Consider the following 14195-nt stretch of genomic DNA (forward strand, 5'->3'; position numbering starts at 1 on the left):
GTGCCAGCAAGGAGAGTGCAGTGTGCCTTTTTTAACCTAGGAAGGTTGCTTTGTCTTATGTCTGGTTTTGCTTAACAGACAGGGACCAGAGGATGGGAAACCATCAAGTGCGCTCCTTTTGTCATGTTTGTTGTTATAATCTGATTTCTGTCTCCAAGTGCACAGTTTTTAACCAAAGAAAGCTTATTTTTCTCTTTTGAAAAAAATTGACATAGTAAAATTAAGCAAATGCCTATTAAAACTGGCATATAATAAAAACCAAAAAATGTCAAACACCCCATGAATGCAGGAACACCGCAAAGCCACACCGTGTGGTGAGCTGCGGGGCGAGGATTGCATTCCTCTTTAGGACCTGGACAGGTTGGCTCACTGACGACTTCATTTATCCATCAGCATTAGGCAGCCAAAGAAGTGAAGGGGGCACACAATTTCCCAGGACAGAAGCCATAACCAGGATCTGTCTTGGCAGACAGGGGTGTACTGCCCGCTCTGCCTTCAGCTTTTTGGTTGTTTTGTCTTGTTTTTTTTTTTGATTGCTGTAAAGGCCAGCTTATTGTCCTCCACAGCTGTTCGCTTTTCAAAAACCAGCCCCCTTTCAGGATGTTTGACACCAGGAAAGATGTCAGTGTGGTCAAGTAACTGTCCATCATCTCATCCGTTTGGATCATGGCTCCTTGTACAGAGAGAAGGAGGATTTTATCTGTAACTCTGAACTGTGGGTGAGCCATGGAGCTCTGACATTGGAGTAGGAAAGCACAAAGCAATTAAAAATAATTAATGATTTCTGAATATCAGCTTTCTCCATGCAGTTTTAATCTAGTCCTCATTTAAATTGGAAGATGGACATTTAATTATCAGTATTATGAAATTCATGATTTATATATTTCATCCAATTGGATAAAATTTCTGCCACCAGCTTTTCATCTTATGATGAAAAGAATGTGTATCTTACAACGTGATCATTTAAAAACTCATCTACAGCATACCAAACAATTCCAAACATATTTTCCTTTCATTTGTAGTGATTACATGATTTCTGTCTCACAATTAAGAAAAAAAAAACTTAATTGCCAGAAAATTGAAAATAAACTTAATACTTTAATGATCAGGAAGCGCTGCAGGGCTGGAAAATGAAGGCTAAAAGACTCAAACAATAGGGTGCTTGAGAAGCGTTGTTCTTCCCTGTGTCAGGTGTGCTAACACCACCGCTTGGCACGTTGTAATGTTCATGGTTTGATGCTGCAGAATTTGCATCTGCATTCTGGGTGTGCGTGTGCCTGTGGTTCTCCTTTTCCCTGTGCTCAGGTGAGTGTGTGGGCTGAGTGTGTTATTGATAACCACCATGGAGGGAAAGAACCACTGTCTTCCGGTACAAACCCCTGAATAGTGTGAGCCTTCCCAGGTGTCCCTGTGACCTTTGTCTTCAGTGGGCATGTTCTCTCGGCTCAGGGTGGCATTGCATTTCCGACCCCAGCTTCCCTGAGGTTCTTTGCTTCATGGAGGATTTTCATAATCACCGACAACTGGCTCACACGGTGGTGGGTAAGCCTATCTGGGGGTGGGCCAGGATCTGAGACGGGAACATCACTTTGGCACGGCCACCGATAATAGCATATGGGAAAATTCCTGAATGAAGTGAAAAAGTATCTATAATAATGGTGCTTGAACCAAGGAGGAGAGAAGTCATTTTAAAGGCAGATACATTTTTATCATCAACCATAAGAACCATTTGTATCATCCCCTATAAGAACCCTTGTCTATCCATCTCCTCTTACCTTGACTGACAATAAAATCAAGTATAAAGAAAAATAGAATAGGAAACAGAAGAAATGAATGGGAGTGGATGGGGAATTGATCGCATGGTGTATTTGTATATCCCGATGTAAAAGGTGCGGCTGACAGGTGGCCAGGTTTGCTCTGTACACAACCATGTGTGTGCTGTCAGGCGCACGCACGCTGCCTTGTTTCGATTGATGAATTGCCTGCTTTCTTGATTAAACCTTCCGTCACTTAAGAAACAAAAAGCCTGTGTTTAGATGGCAGAGTGGGACATGTCAAAAAAATCTGTCTCCTTTACCTTTGTGCAGATGTTGGGCACAGACTGTAACATGTATTATTAAAATGAATGTGGCATTTACTGTGCATTATTCCTTTCCTGGGAGAAAGGACTGTAAATTATATGCTAATAATAAGCTTTAACCCTTTCGAAATGCAAAAGATTTAAGAGTGCAAATATTCATGTAGGCCTGGCTAATTGGATGTGCTTTTCTACATCCGCCGAGGTGGCTGTGTCACTGAAGTTAATGAACAGCGAGTGCAGGCAAACACGGGGCACTTGGGGAACTCTTGCCTCCTGGAGGTTTTCCGCAGTGCCAGTGCCTCCTCTAGGACTTCACAGAGAGATCATCCCTGAGAACCCTGAGCTGGGCTCTGGGTCGTCTTACTCCAGATGAAGTCCATGGTCAGGTTCAGTTCCCCAGAGCCCTCTGGAGCTGAGCGTTAAGCGTGGTCCTCTCTTTGCACGCCTACATTCTCACTTATGGGGCTGGGCCCAGGCCTTTTGGGCTGTAGCCTGGCAGGTATCAGGCTTTGGTGCCCAGCCCTTACTTGACTCTCTTCCTTGACCAGGCTTTTCTAGCCTCAGCCCAGTTGCCCAGGTAGCTGACTCATCTCTCGGCAGAGCTGCTTGGGCCCCTGGCTCCTCAGAGCTTACCTTTGTGCCCCGAGGCAGCCTGACTGCATTCATTCATACCTCAGACCTCACCTGCCTGGTGTTGGGGCTGTCAAGGACCAGTGTTCCACCATCCCAGGGCGCTCCCTGCATCCTCCTTTGTCTTGTGCTCTGCTTGCCCCACCACTCCAGCAGCTCAGATTTCATCACCTTCTCTTCTCTCTTGTCCCTGGCTCTGGCTCTGAAGGCTGCTCCCAAGCTTTCTCTCCACCAGGCTTTTCTGATTGCCTTCCTGCTGCTGATGCTCTCTCCTGGTTTACCCCACACTACTTCGTGTTGGAGAATTTTCACCTGTGGCACCGTGAGAGGGCAGAGTCTTTATTATTATTATTTAATCTTTCTCAATTAAAAAACCAAAAGGAGCCTCCATCCTCTCATAGAGGCTCCTTTTTTTTTTTTTTTTTTTTTTTTTTAGTTGAGAAAGATGTATGAAAACAAAGGCAAAGACAAGAGCAAGATTGTTCATTCCATTCACTCGTCAGTCACTGAGAGCTGCCCCGTCCTGTGCTCCTCAGGGCAAGCCTGCTGAACTGATAGGGCATTTGGGGTTGGAAGCACAGGGTCAGAATCTTGGCTCTGACAGGTGTGGGCCATCATACAGTGCTGCCGTGAGCAGTTGCCCAGCTTGTGCACTGCACAAAATATGTGAATGGCGTCCCCGAGAGCTGTACAAGGACCCTGCACAATGCTACTTTGGGCAATGTTAGTTATTCATACCTTTAAAAGAATGCAGTAATGCCCACTTCCTTCCTGGATTGTTGTGAAGATCTAGGGTATGTAAGAACATTTTATAAACCAGGAAGCAGTGCAGGAATGTCACTTCTCTCCATATTCACCTCCCCTGCAGGGCTGTGATCCGGGAAAGAACCCAAAGATTTGTTGAGAATTATCGCATGGGACACGCTGGCTTGGGCCCTGCACAGTCTTCATCTTCTTAGCCCGTGCTCCCTTATATAATTTTGATATATAAGATTACTTCTCGGAGTGCTCAAAGAAAATTTCTTCCTCAGTCCAGAGAAACTTGCAATAAAAGGCTCTCTGGCATGGCTCAGCTCAGTTCCCTCTGGAAGCCGAGACATTCTGTCACGCATCGCCACTGAGAAGTGGGCTATTTTCTGTGGCAAGCAGCCCACGATCCCTTTCTCAAGAAGGTGACAGAATGATGGCTTGGGGGCAGAAAGGAGAGAAGTGCTTGGCAGCGTGAGGCTGTGACTTCTATAAAATCTTCCAATGTACCTTTGGTTTTTTGGTGGAAAAGTGCCTGGGGGGTAGGTTTCTGCTCCAGGCTTTCATTTCTGCTTTTCCTGTGCCCCATGGGAAGGAAAAAGTTAAGACTTTTTCCAGTTATGTCATTGTGAAAAATAAAACTCTTACTAGGTGACAGATACTTCAGTGCTCTTAAATAGACCACCACCTTCCCACCATGCTTTCCTTCTCTTTTTGGTTTTTAAGCATGGCAGAGCTTAGGCGGCTGGTTTAATAAGCCACATCCCCTTCTTAAGGGTTAAATTTGTGGTCAAGGCAGCCGGAAGAAGCAGAGTGGGAGCCCAAATAGCTGGGTGCAGGCCCTGGCTCTCCCACCAACTGGCCAACTGGCCGAGTGAGGCCAGCAGAGCACCCAACCTTTCTGGATTTAAATTCCAAATCTCTCCATTTCAGCAGTTGTAGTAACAACATGGATCATTTGAACATAGCAATAGATCGGCTCATTCTTATGGGAAACTTCCTGTGCACCAGGCATTGTCTGGTTGTCTAAGGTGGAGGTGGTCATGCCCACCTCCCAGGACTAAAGCTATGTGGGAAGGAGCTTTGTATGTTCTACAGCTTGAGGTGCCCAGGCCTCACAGTGGCCAGCAAATGTGCATTTACTGCCCCTGGACTTCACAGGCGTTCTGTCCACATTGCCTCAACTGTCACGTTCCTCAACACATAAATTCAGAAAAACCAACTTTCTGACACCTTTATCCCTGTATGTGTATCTTCTTTGTCTAGTTTTTCAGCAGAAATATGATCCCCCTTCCCCCTGATAATTCCCTGCCTTAGAGACAGCATAATTGTAGACCTGGCCAGAGAAATGCTGAAAACAAAGCGAACTCCCATGAGCCCAGCTCTTCACCTGCTCTTAGCACTTCTTCAGAGGCTTACTCTGGAGTGAATGATGTAGTGTGGGTGACCAGACACTCCTGACTAGGGGCAGCTTATGCCAAATTCGCCTTTTGTTTCTTTCTCTGACTCTGTCTCTCTCAAAATAATAAACTCTCAGCTGAATGGGGACAATGATTAAGGCAGCTTCTTTCATTGAAGCATTTAGGGAGCTAAAGTTGTTTTTGCTTTATTAAAATGGATTGAATTAATTAAATGAATGTACTTAATAATACCCAGCCTTCCTCTGACTTACCCTGTGTAAGGCGTGGCATATGCACTTTCCATGCATTTTGTTATTTAATCACAACAAATCCTTACCAAGAAAACCTTTTACAGATGGGAAATCTGAGGTCTTGAGAGATTGTTATCAGCTCAGAGTTACGTGGTACATGGCAGGGCTGAGATTCAGACCCGGGTCTCTGACTACGGACACTGAGCTCAAAACCACTATACTGAGGACGCTTCTTTGGTGCAGGTTGCATGAGACCGTTTCCCTCCCCTCATCAAATTGAAGGTTAGAAATGGCACACAGACCTGGAGTGAATCGTGCTAGATCTAACTTGGTATATTGGGTCTCAGCCCTGTTTAAACTCTCACATGGGCCCCTGGATGATCATCTCTGGGACCTCATCAGAGTGAGGGCTTTGACATTTGGCTGATGCCGGATCCAAAGGACAAAAGGGATGGGGGTATGGCTCCCATCACTCTTGCTGGGCAAAATGGTGAAGCCCAAGGCCTCCTTACTTAAAGTTAAGTGTACTTATGGTGAGGCTTAGAACCATGCCTGGGACACAGAAAGTGCTGGTGATGTGTTGCTGTGATTGTCAGTATCCACAGCCCTGTCCTCCCAGCCCCTTCTCAGATCCTTTTCCAGCCAGGAAAGGGGTTATACCAGAACCTCAAAGAACCTCTGCCTTCGTAGTGCAGGCTGCACTGGCCTTGCTGGTGTAAACCTGTGTCTGGGGGAGCTCTGGGCACTGGGTGGTCTCTTTGTGGTGGCCTTCTCTTAGCCTATAGTGATGGTGCGCAACCCAGACCCATCTTATTGGGTCTGAATCCCGAGTGTTCTTCTTCCCTACCCTAGCTCTCCTGTGCCGTGAGTCCCTGTACCCTGCCCACTGGCGGGGCTGTTGTTTGAACTGATAGTCACCTTTGTGCTGCCCTGCCTTTCCTGCTTGGAAGTTTCATTCTCTGGATTGGGCCTCCTAAGAGCCATCCTCTCCTAAACTCAAGCCCAAGGTTACCGAGCCAGTATCTGAGCATTCCCTGTGAGCGCTCCAGAATAACCCCCACCTGTGACCCAGTCAGTTCCCAGTCCCAGCTTCCACTCCTGCCTGCTTCCAGCCCCTGAGTCCTCCAGGTGCCAGCATTGCTGGGCTCCCATGCTCAAGCATCTCTGAGTTAGGACCACAGTGGCAGGACATCAGATTCCAGGTTGGTGTGTTTAAACTCTCGATGGCCTGCTAAAGATGGGCAGAGGCGGTGGCCAGAACTTGGGGAGAAGCTGGATAGTCGCACAAGCTTTGGTAGTGAGATTTGTCTTTCAGCTCTTATGAAATATAAGGGCCCCTCTTTTGTGTCAGAATGAATGCATTTAACTGCTGAGATTAGGACAAAAGAAATTCTGATCTTTTTTAGAACAACAAAGCCACCTGTCTTGTGTGGACGGAGTACCTGAATCCATCCACTGTCACATAGTTGGTGTTTGTGTCCTGAATACTGAATGGCTTTTTCCCTCTTTTTATTAATGGCAAGTGATGGTCCTAAACCCATTTATGTTTAAAAAAAATCTTCAGTCCTGCAGCCTGGAGTTTGGATGGAATATATTTATCACCTATCCTGGAGAATGAGGCTCCTGATTCCCCAGATTTGTCTTACAATTGTCTCTAAGACAATGAATGATGCAGAACTCTCCTCCAAGGTTGAGATCCTTTGTTAGAGAGCAGTTTCTAACGCCTGACTTGTTTTATAGCATGAACGATCTCATGATCCACTGGCAAGGCAACATTTATAATTTTGAATGAGAGAGGAAAGCTTGCCTCGGTGGCCCTAAGCATCACTTCTGGTGACACACTTAGCAGTCCTTAATTGCTTGCTACCTAGAGGCAATAAACACACCCGTCTTTATGTTCCATTGCCTGTGTGTTTACCTGAAATATACCCTGCATAGCAAAATGCCAGTTTCCAGTTTCACTCCTGCCAGAAGGTCCTTTGGCTCATGAATTATACGGCCCTCACTCACCCCTATTTTGACAAAGGTGGTTGTGCCTTTTGTAGGCCCAAGACCACAGCTTCTTTGGCCAGGAAACCCCTTGGCTATTTATGCTTCTTGTAAAACTCTGGCCATTTGCTTGGTTTCTGAGTTATAAGAAAGGAGATCCGTCTCTGGTCATCATGTGGAGTTCAGGGTTATTCTGGGAGGATGGGATGATGATGTCTCATTCACTGGTGTGTGCCCGATGCCCAGCCCAGGGCCTGGCATACAGGAGGCGTTCCATGATACTCGATGTTCTGTTGATTCTGAGAGGACCTGCGTCTTAGAACCGGTTCACCCTTTTGTATCCACCCTTTCTGGCTACATGACTTTAGACAGTTTATATAACATTTCAGTCTGTTTTCTTTTTTATAATTTTGAATTACATTGTCTCTTCTGAATTTGAGGATTAGAGATAATATACATGAAGTGCCTATATCCTAGTACCAAGTGGGCACTCTAGACACGGGAGCTGCTGTGACTGCCATAAATATTGTTATTCCAGGGAAGTGCTGCCTATTATACCAGAAAGCACTGGTCTCCTTCACCCTGAAGTGTGACCCCACCTAAAAGTCTAGCCGGGGATGGAGAGGGTGCAGCTGGCAGAGGGAGCTCACGCATGGTGGGACCTTCACGGTTCAGGGAAACTTTTGGCATAATATAAGGCAAACCCTCCCTCTTGGTTCAGAAATCAGTAATTGCTGGAGATGTTAGCTTGCTACTGGGTGAAATGATTTGAAAGAGAGAACTTCTCAACATTTTAAACCAGCCTCAGTTTTTCATGTTCCTTTTCATCAAGTGGGCTCTGCTTTGAGAATGGATCGTATCAGCGCTCACCCTGTCAGCGGTTTTCCTTTTTTGCCTTTCTTTTTCTTTCTCTTTGGCCTTGGCTCCATTCTTTCCAACCACTCCCCTCCCAGAACCTTTTTTTTTTTTTTCCAGAAAAAAAAAAAAGTTTCCTTCCTTGCTCCAGAATCGCACCACCCACCGAGCACATCATCTGGAAGTCCCTGTCCCCAAGCTCACTTGCTGCCAGGCCAGTGGCCCCCAGAGGCTCGAAGGCCGCAGGGGCACACTGTCTTTTCTCAGGACTGGAGAGAATAGATTAGACAACATCCTCAGGTGTCCCATCTCATGGCAGGTTGCTGCCACCATCAAGGCTTCGGCTGTAGATGCTGGGGGCTGCCTGTTTCTTCAGGCTACGTTTTCTAGAAAGATATTGTCCCTTTTATTTGGATTTAATGAGGACAGACATTTTAATCAGAGGTTAGTCATTTATTTTTGCAAACTATTGTTTTGATTCATCATTTTTGCGGATAATTAAATGGTTCAGTTGGCACAGTATGTCTACTTTATTAAAACAGGTAATTTTGGGGAAAAAAGGATGCCGTTTTTTGGATCACTGCACAAGAATTGCTTTTATCTTCATCTTTGAGCATAGTTTCTGGTTATTTTGCCAGGAGGCTCTCTCGTGTGCAGGCATTTGGTGTCTTTTCTGGTCTGGAGGGGCCTGCCCTTTGATGATTGGGATGTTAGCAGATACACCCTTTGAAATGGGGGCTGAAGAGTAAATTCTGTACAGCCCCCTTTTAGGAAGACTCTTACTTAGGTTTTAATTGGATTGGGAAAAAGAACCTACAAGTTATGAACTTTGCAGAGCAGCAGTCCTTATGCTAAAAACAGATTAATTGTAGCCCTCAAAGTGGGTGGAGTTTAAAAGTCAATTACTGCTTGTCCTATTATAATTTACACACATAGGATTTGAAAAAGTCTGTCACTTAGTGTAAAAATGAAAAGGTTACGTGTACTAGTTTGAGTATACCTGTGACTTTTCATTTGTAAATGCTTTAGCTACATGTATTTGTGTGTATGCAACTTGTAGCTGTGGAGTTATAACTACATCTGTGAGCAAGATTCCTTATGAAGAGTAACCTTTAAGGTCTGGTTCTTTAAATTCATAGCGGCTCAGCATATAGTCCTTTGTCTGGCAGTCCAATTCACTTGTGGATGCAGTGGCCGGCCGCAGCAGAGCCTAAGGGACGCTCTACTCATGAGTCATGAGCTAGTAAGGGAATGGCCCTTCATGGGTCAATTTTTTAAAAACAAATTGCTCACAACATTTGCTTTCCTTGATTTTTTTTCCATGTTCGTGTCCTGAATCAGTTAATTTACTCATTGAAAGGATTTATTTTAGATGAACCAATTAAAACTTTGGAAGCTAATTTTTTGCTGAGCAGAGCAGACCTCTGAAAACACAATTTATAACATGGCTTCTGCCCTTTTCCACAGAGAGCTGTCGTGTGGTACTGTAACCTCAGGTGCTTGCAGAAGTACAAAATTGCTGTTCTTTGTCCTCCAGCTCTGGGGCTGAGCTGCCCTGTGGGTGGGTTTCTTGAGGCTTCCCATTGTTTTAGGGTGAACAAGCAAGTCTGAAAAGAAAAAGTCCAGCCCAGCCCAGGAGTAGCACGCTGTATTTGTTTGCTTGCATAAACTCCATAGTTTAATTTTTTTAATAGGAAGCTGCTATGTAGTTCGGATATTTAAACAGTTATTAACCGAATGACAATTAACAGATTGCATAGACAGATTTTCTTTTGAAAACCTCTGAAATTGAGTACAGTTTGCAAAACTATCACGGCATAGTAATGACAATGAATTTTGATTTCCCGGAACTGATATTAGACTCCTTATTAAACTATGTGCATCTGCTTTTAATTTACTCCAAATAATTGGAAAATGCAATGAAGCTTTCCAATTAAAGCACGGCTTTATGCTGTTTAATAATACCCCCATAATATTATAGCTTATGAAGTGACAGGTGAGTTGGTGTATGAATAAAACATAAAGGCAGCAATAAGGGACAGAAAACCGGAGACAGTTGTGGGGATTTTAAATGCTGGATGTAATTTGCATATATTAATCTCTTCTTTTCAGCCTTATCAGGCGTTCTTCAGTATTTGAAGTTAAAATAGCGTTGACAGGCGGGAGTACGCTTAGTTTTTTCAAGGATTTATTACTTGTATAATTTCTGATCTTTAATAAGCAGATATGACTGATCCTCATAGTTCTATAGAAATCAGTTAATTGTTCCAGATGGCGTGTACTGATTATGCAAAATTACTTTTCACACCATTTTTTTTGTGATGGAGTTTGGAGTAAAATTAAATTTTTTATAGCCTTCTTATCATGCTGTTTTACAGTGGTTTTTCCACAGAAGTTGAATTTAATCTACTATATTACATTGACCAGCACAGTTATTCTAATGTAGCATTTTGTGATTTGACAAAGAATAATAGAACACATTGCTCATTGTTCATTACTGTGTTCCTAATAAAAAGGAACTCCTGTGTATAGAACATAGCTGTTATTTATGAAGAATGCCTAATTCATACAGTTAAAAATGCAAAATTGTATTATGAAGTACTTCCTTTTGGGGAGAGAATATCTGGGAAAAGCAAATGGAAATAGGCTTGTTGCTACAGATTTTACATGCTAAGGGAGGAGCCTTCTTTTAATGACCATCGTGTTTAAATTGTGCTACTTTCTTCTTTGAAGAAGAAAAAAAAACAGATAATCTTATTCTATTAAGAGAGGTGTCACTAGTTGACTTGTCTTGATTTACATAATCCCGAAAGTCTTTCATAATTGAATAGCATTTATAAAAGGTGGTTACACTTTGGTGTAAAGTATCCAAAAAAAAAATCTAAAAGGCGTCAATGGTAATTCGTCTCTAACATTTTCCAAAGTGTCGATTTATCACCAAGGCCCTTGTGTTGGTGTCAGATCCAAGTCCGGGTGGTGTGTGCCCCTAGGTGACATTCATATGGGCTGATCCTCGTCCAGGTTCTCAGATAACACACACTCTACAGTTCTGCTGCTAGTGGGATGTGAAGTACTCAGCCGATTCACTCCAAAATGGGACTGAGGGACTGTCACCTTGATGCAGGAGTGGAAGCAGTTTCTTTCCTTTAGGAAGACCTCTTCCTAGAGCACAGTGGGCCAGGGGGTGGAGGGAGAGAGCATTCTGTTGCATCAGAAATCCTGTTTGGATATGTGGTATTTTAAATATAGCAGATAAATTCATAGAAAAATATTTCTATGTATATAGTCTGAAGTTTGATCTGTTTACTGAAGAGACCCTCATGTATTAAGTCTTAACAGGACTTGTGTAGACTTGGGACATATCTCTATTTTAAGTAGAGATGAATCCTGTGTGATACTCACTCGATCACTATGGGGTCCATCTGCTTGCTCCTGCTAGTTCTAGTCCTGCTTATCAGCAATTCCACATGCTTGAGAACTCACCCTTGTTTGAACAGACTTGAGGAGGATTTGGATCTGTTTAAAGGGTTAGATTCCCTTGGCCCTAGGGGAATCAGCCTTTTTTTTTTTATTTTTAATACACTTCGAAGACCAACACTGATTTCTCTTCATACAGGGGCCCTGGAGTGGAAGCAAGCCTGCATTGATGCCCCTGAGTAGGCTCTGGGGAAATGAAGATAAGCCACAGAGAGTGGCAGACCTGGGGGCTCTGAGAGTGCTGGGCAGGGATTGCAGGGTCTGCTGGGGGTCAGGGTGCTGGGCAAGGAGCTGCAGGGTCTGCTGGGGGTGGGGATGCCAGCATCCCCTGAGAGCACAGGGAGCTCTCAGGGTCTCCTGGGGATTGGGGTGCGGGGTGCAGGGTGAGAGTTTTTCTCTGGGAGTGTGGGGTCTCCATATGGACCTGAAACACAGAGTCTGTTAGAAGCTCAGATGTTAGATTCTGTTAGAAGCCCACTGCTCATGCCACACAAGATTGTACCATGTACATTATACTATATTCTGGTCTTCAGAATATTTTTGGTTAAATTGTTATTTTGTTTTTGTTTTTTTGTCTTTTTGGTTTTTTTCCTTTTTGTGGAGAACGGGGTCTCGCTATATTGCCCAGGCAGGTCTCGAACTCCTGGGCTCAAGCTATCCTCCCACCTCTGCTTCCCTAAAAGCTGGGATTACCTGCATGAGCCACAGCACCCGGCTAAACTCTTATTTTGTATCCACTCTGGTCTTGAAGGACATTTCACAGTAAGGTGATATATTTGGCTCCTGATAGTACTAGAATGACTAATTAAATTAAACATGACGAAATGTGACTCAGAGCCTAGAGGACTCTCACATGTATAGTACCAACCAATTTCTGTATTCACTTTACCTCCAGAACTTCAAAACCTTGAAACTTTTCACATACCCTCTTCTGTAAACCCAAAATGTATTTTTGTGAAAATGAAAATTATATGAAAAAGAGAATGCATAAATCAGAGATGATTAAAAATATTTGTTCTAATGCAGTAATAATTTGGTAGTAATGCTTTCATCAGTATAGCTTAAGGCTACATTAAGTGGACAGACTTTATATGGATTCTCTAATTTTAATCTTCAAAATGCTATCTAATGTCTCATTAAGACTTGCATATAATGTATCTTAAGTACAGTCATTAAATATAGTTTAGGGAGATTTATGTTCAGATATTGCTTAAAGATGTTTTAATAGGCCCATTTACTCTGATGATATTAATGAGCTCTTAATACAGACTAAGCTTCTAAAACTAGTGGTAAAGACTCCCAGCCTGAACACAACAACTTGGAATAAATGCCTGGTTTGGACAGAAGCCCAAGGGTGAGTCCTGCAGACACTTCAGGGTCAGCACGAGCCCCTTGCTGGATGGAACCTTGCGTTTCAGAAAGGGGCCTCCTGAAACAGGGTCTGGCTGCTGACTCTAGAGCACCTATTCTGCTGCCAGCCTGAGTACAGTCTTTTTTCTCCCCCAAACTGTGCACAGGACATGTGCTAACTAGACCGAAGTACATCTCCAAGGTCATTTGAGAGGCATTGACAGCCTTGGCAGTGGCACTGTGGCCTGTGAGGGGTTAAAGGAGGCTGTTGCTAAACTTCCTGTGGAAGCATCTGCCAGGGAAGGTGTGCACAGTCTGGCATCGTTATGTGAAACAGCTTCCCTCTGCCATGAGTGAACTGTAAAAGGTCACATGGGTGTGCTTTCATCTTTCAGGCATTTGTCGTAGCTGAAATATACATAATAAAGTAGTCCTGCTAATTCAAAATCGGAAAGAAGAAAATCCCAACAGGAACCTCCATGAACCCCTCACACACGTGCACAGTTGTTCCCCAGACCCCACTTTTAAATTGTGGCAAAAAAAATCTCTGTTTTGGTATTTCCCTCTTTCAGAGAAATATTGGAAAGTACATTTTTTCCCTTCAATTATTTTAAGGGAGGAAAGAAAAGAACCCGTGAGTTCAGAGACTTTTCTAATTACTAAATTGGTTTGTTATAAAAAGATAATAGCAAATTTCTTCTTTTCATAATTGGACATTTCTTCCCTGTAGGCTAATGCAGGCACAGCCCGTGCATGCACAATAAGTTGTGCTTTTGAAAAGCCATAACTAGCTAATAACAGCTACAGTGTCATCAGAGAGTAATGGTGTGCTGATTAGCATAATTAATGACAAATGGTGGTGCGGAATTGGTGGATTGGTTTAGCGGATGATGAATGCGGCAAGGCCTGGGCTGGGGCCTGCCAACTAGGCCTCGCTGGCTGTCAGCCCTTCTGTTCTCCCGATGCAGCCCTCATTAGTCACGATGGGAGGTGCCAGTTTGTATTCTGTTTGGAGCACAGAAAACTTAATAATCCAAGCAAATGTGGCTTTCCCTTTTTCCTCTGTATTTACTCACAAAACCCTCTCACTCATTTCCATTGTGGCTGAACCATTAAGACACAGCTCTTTCCAGATTCCTCCGTGAAGCTTGAAGCCAAAACAAAAGGGAGCGTAATAGAGACAGACAGGTATCTCAGAGCTTTCATCTGACCATCGATGAATTACTCTCACTAGAAAGCCTTCTGTGTAAGTGAACCCTGTTTATCTGTGTGCTTATAAAGGGAAAAGAGATGAACTCAGTAAGCGATACATTCGGTCCTGAAATTAGAGTAGCACATTTATCTTTGACTTGATGAATCAGACCTAATTTGCATTCGCAAATGAGACTGATAAAAATGGATTTACCTTTTAACCTT

At 43.6% G+C, this 14195-nt stretch overlaps 1 protein-coding gene across 11 annotated transcripts in view; it reads left to right on the plus strand.

Moving 5' to 3' along the window:
- Window positions 1–14195, plus strand: part of MVB12B (multivesicular body subunit 12B) — a 242513-nt gene that overhangs the window by 111598 nt on the left and 116720 nt on the right. The gene's annotated exons all lie outside the window — the stretch shown is intronic.

Source organism: Callithrix jacchus, chromosome 1 (assembly GCF_049354715.1).
Source record: "Callithrix jacchus isolate 240 chromosome 1, calJac240_pri, whole genome shotgun sequence".
In the NCBI taxonomy this organism is placed as follows: domain Eukaryota; kingdom Metazoa; phylum Chordata; class Mammalia; order Primates; family Cebidae; genus Callithrix; species Callithrix jacchus.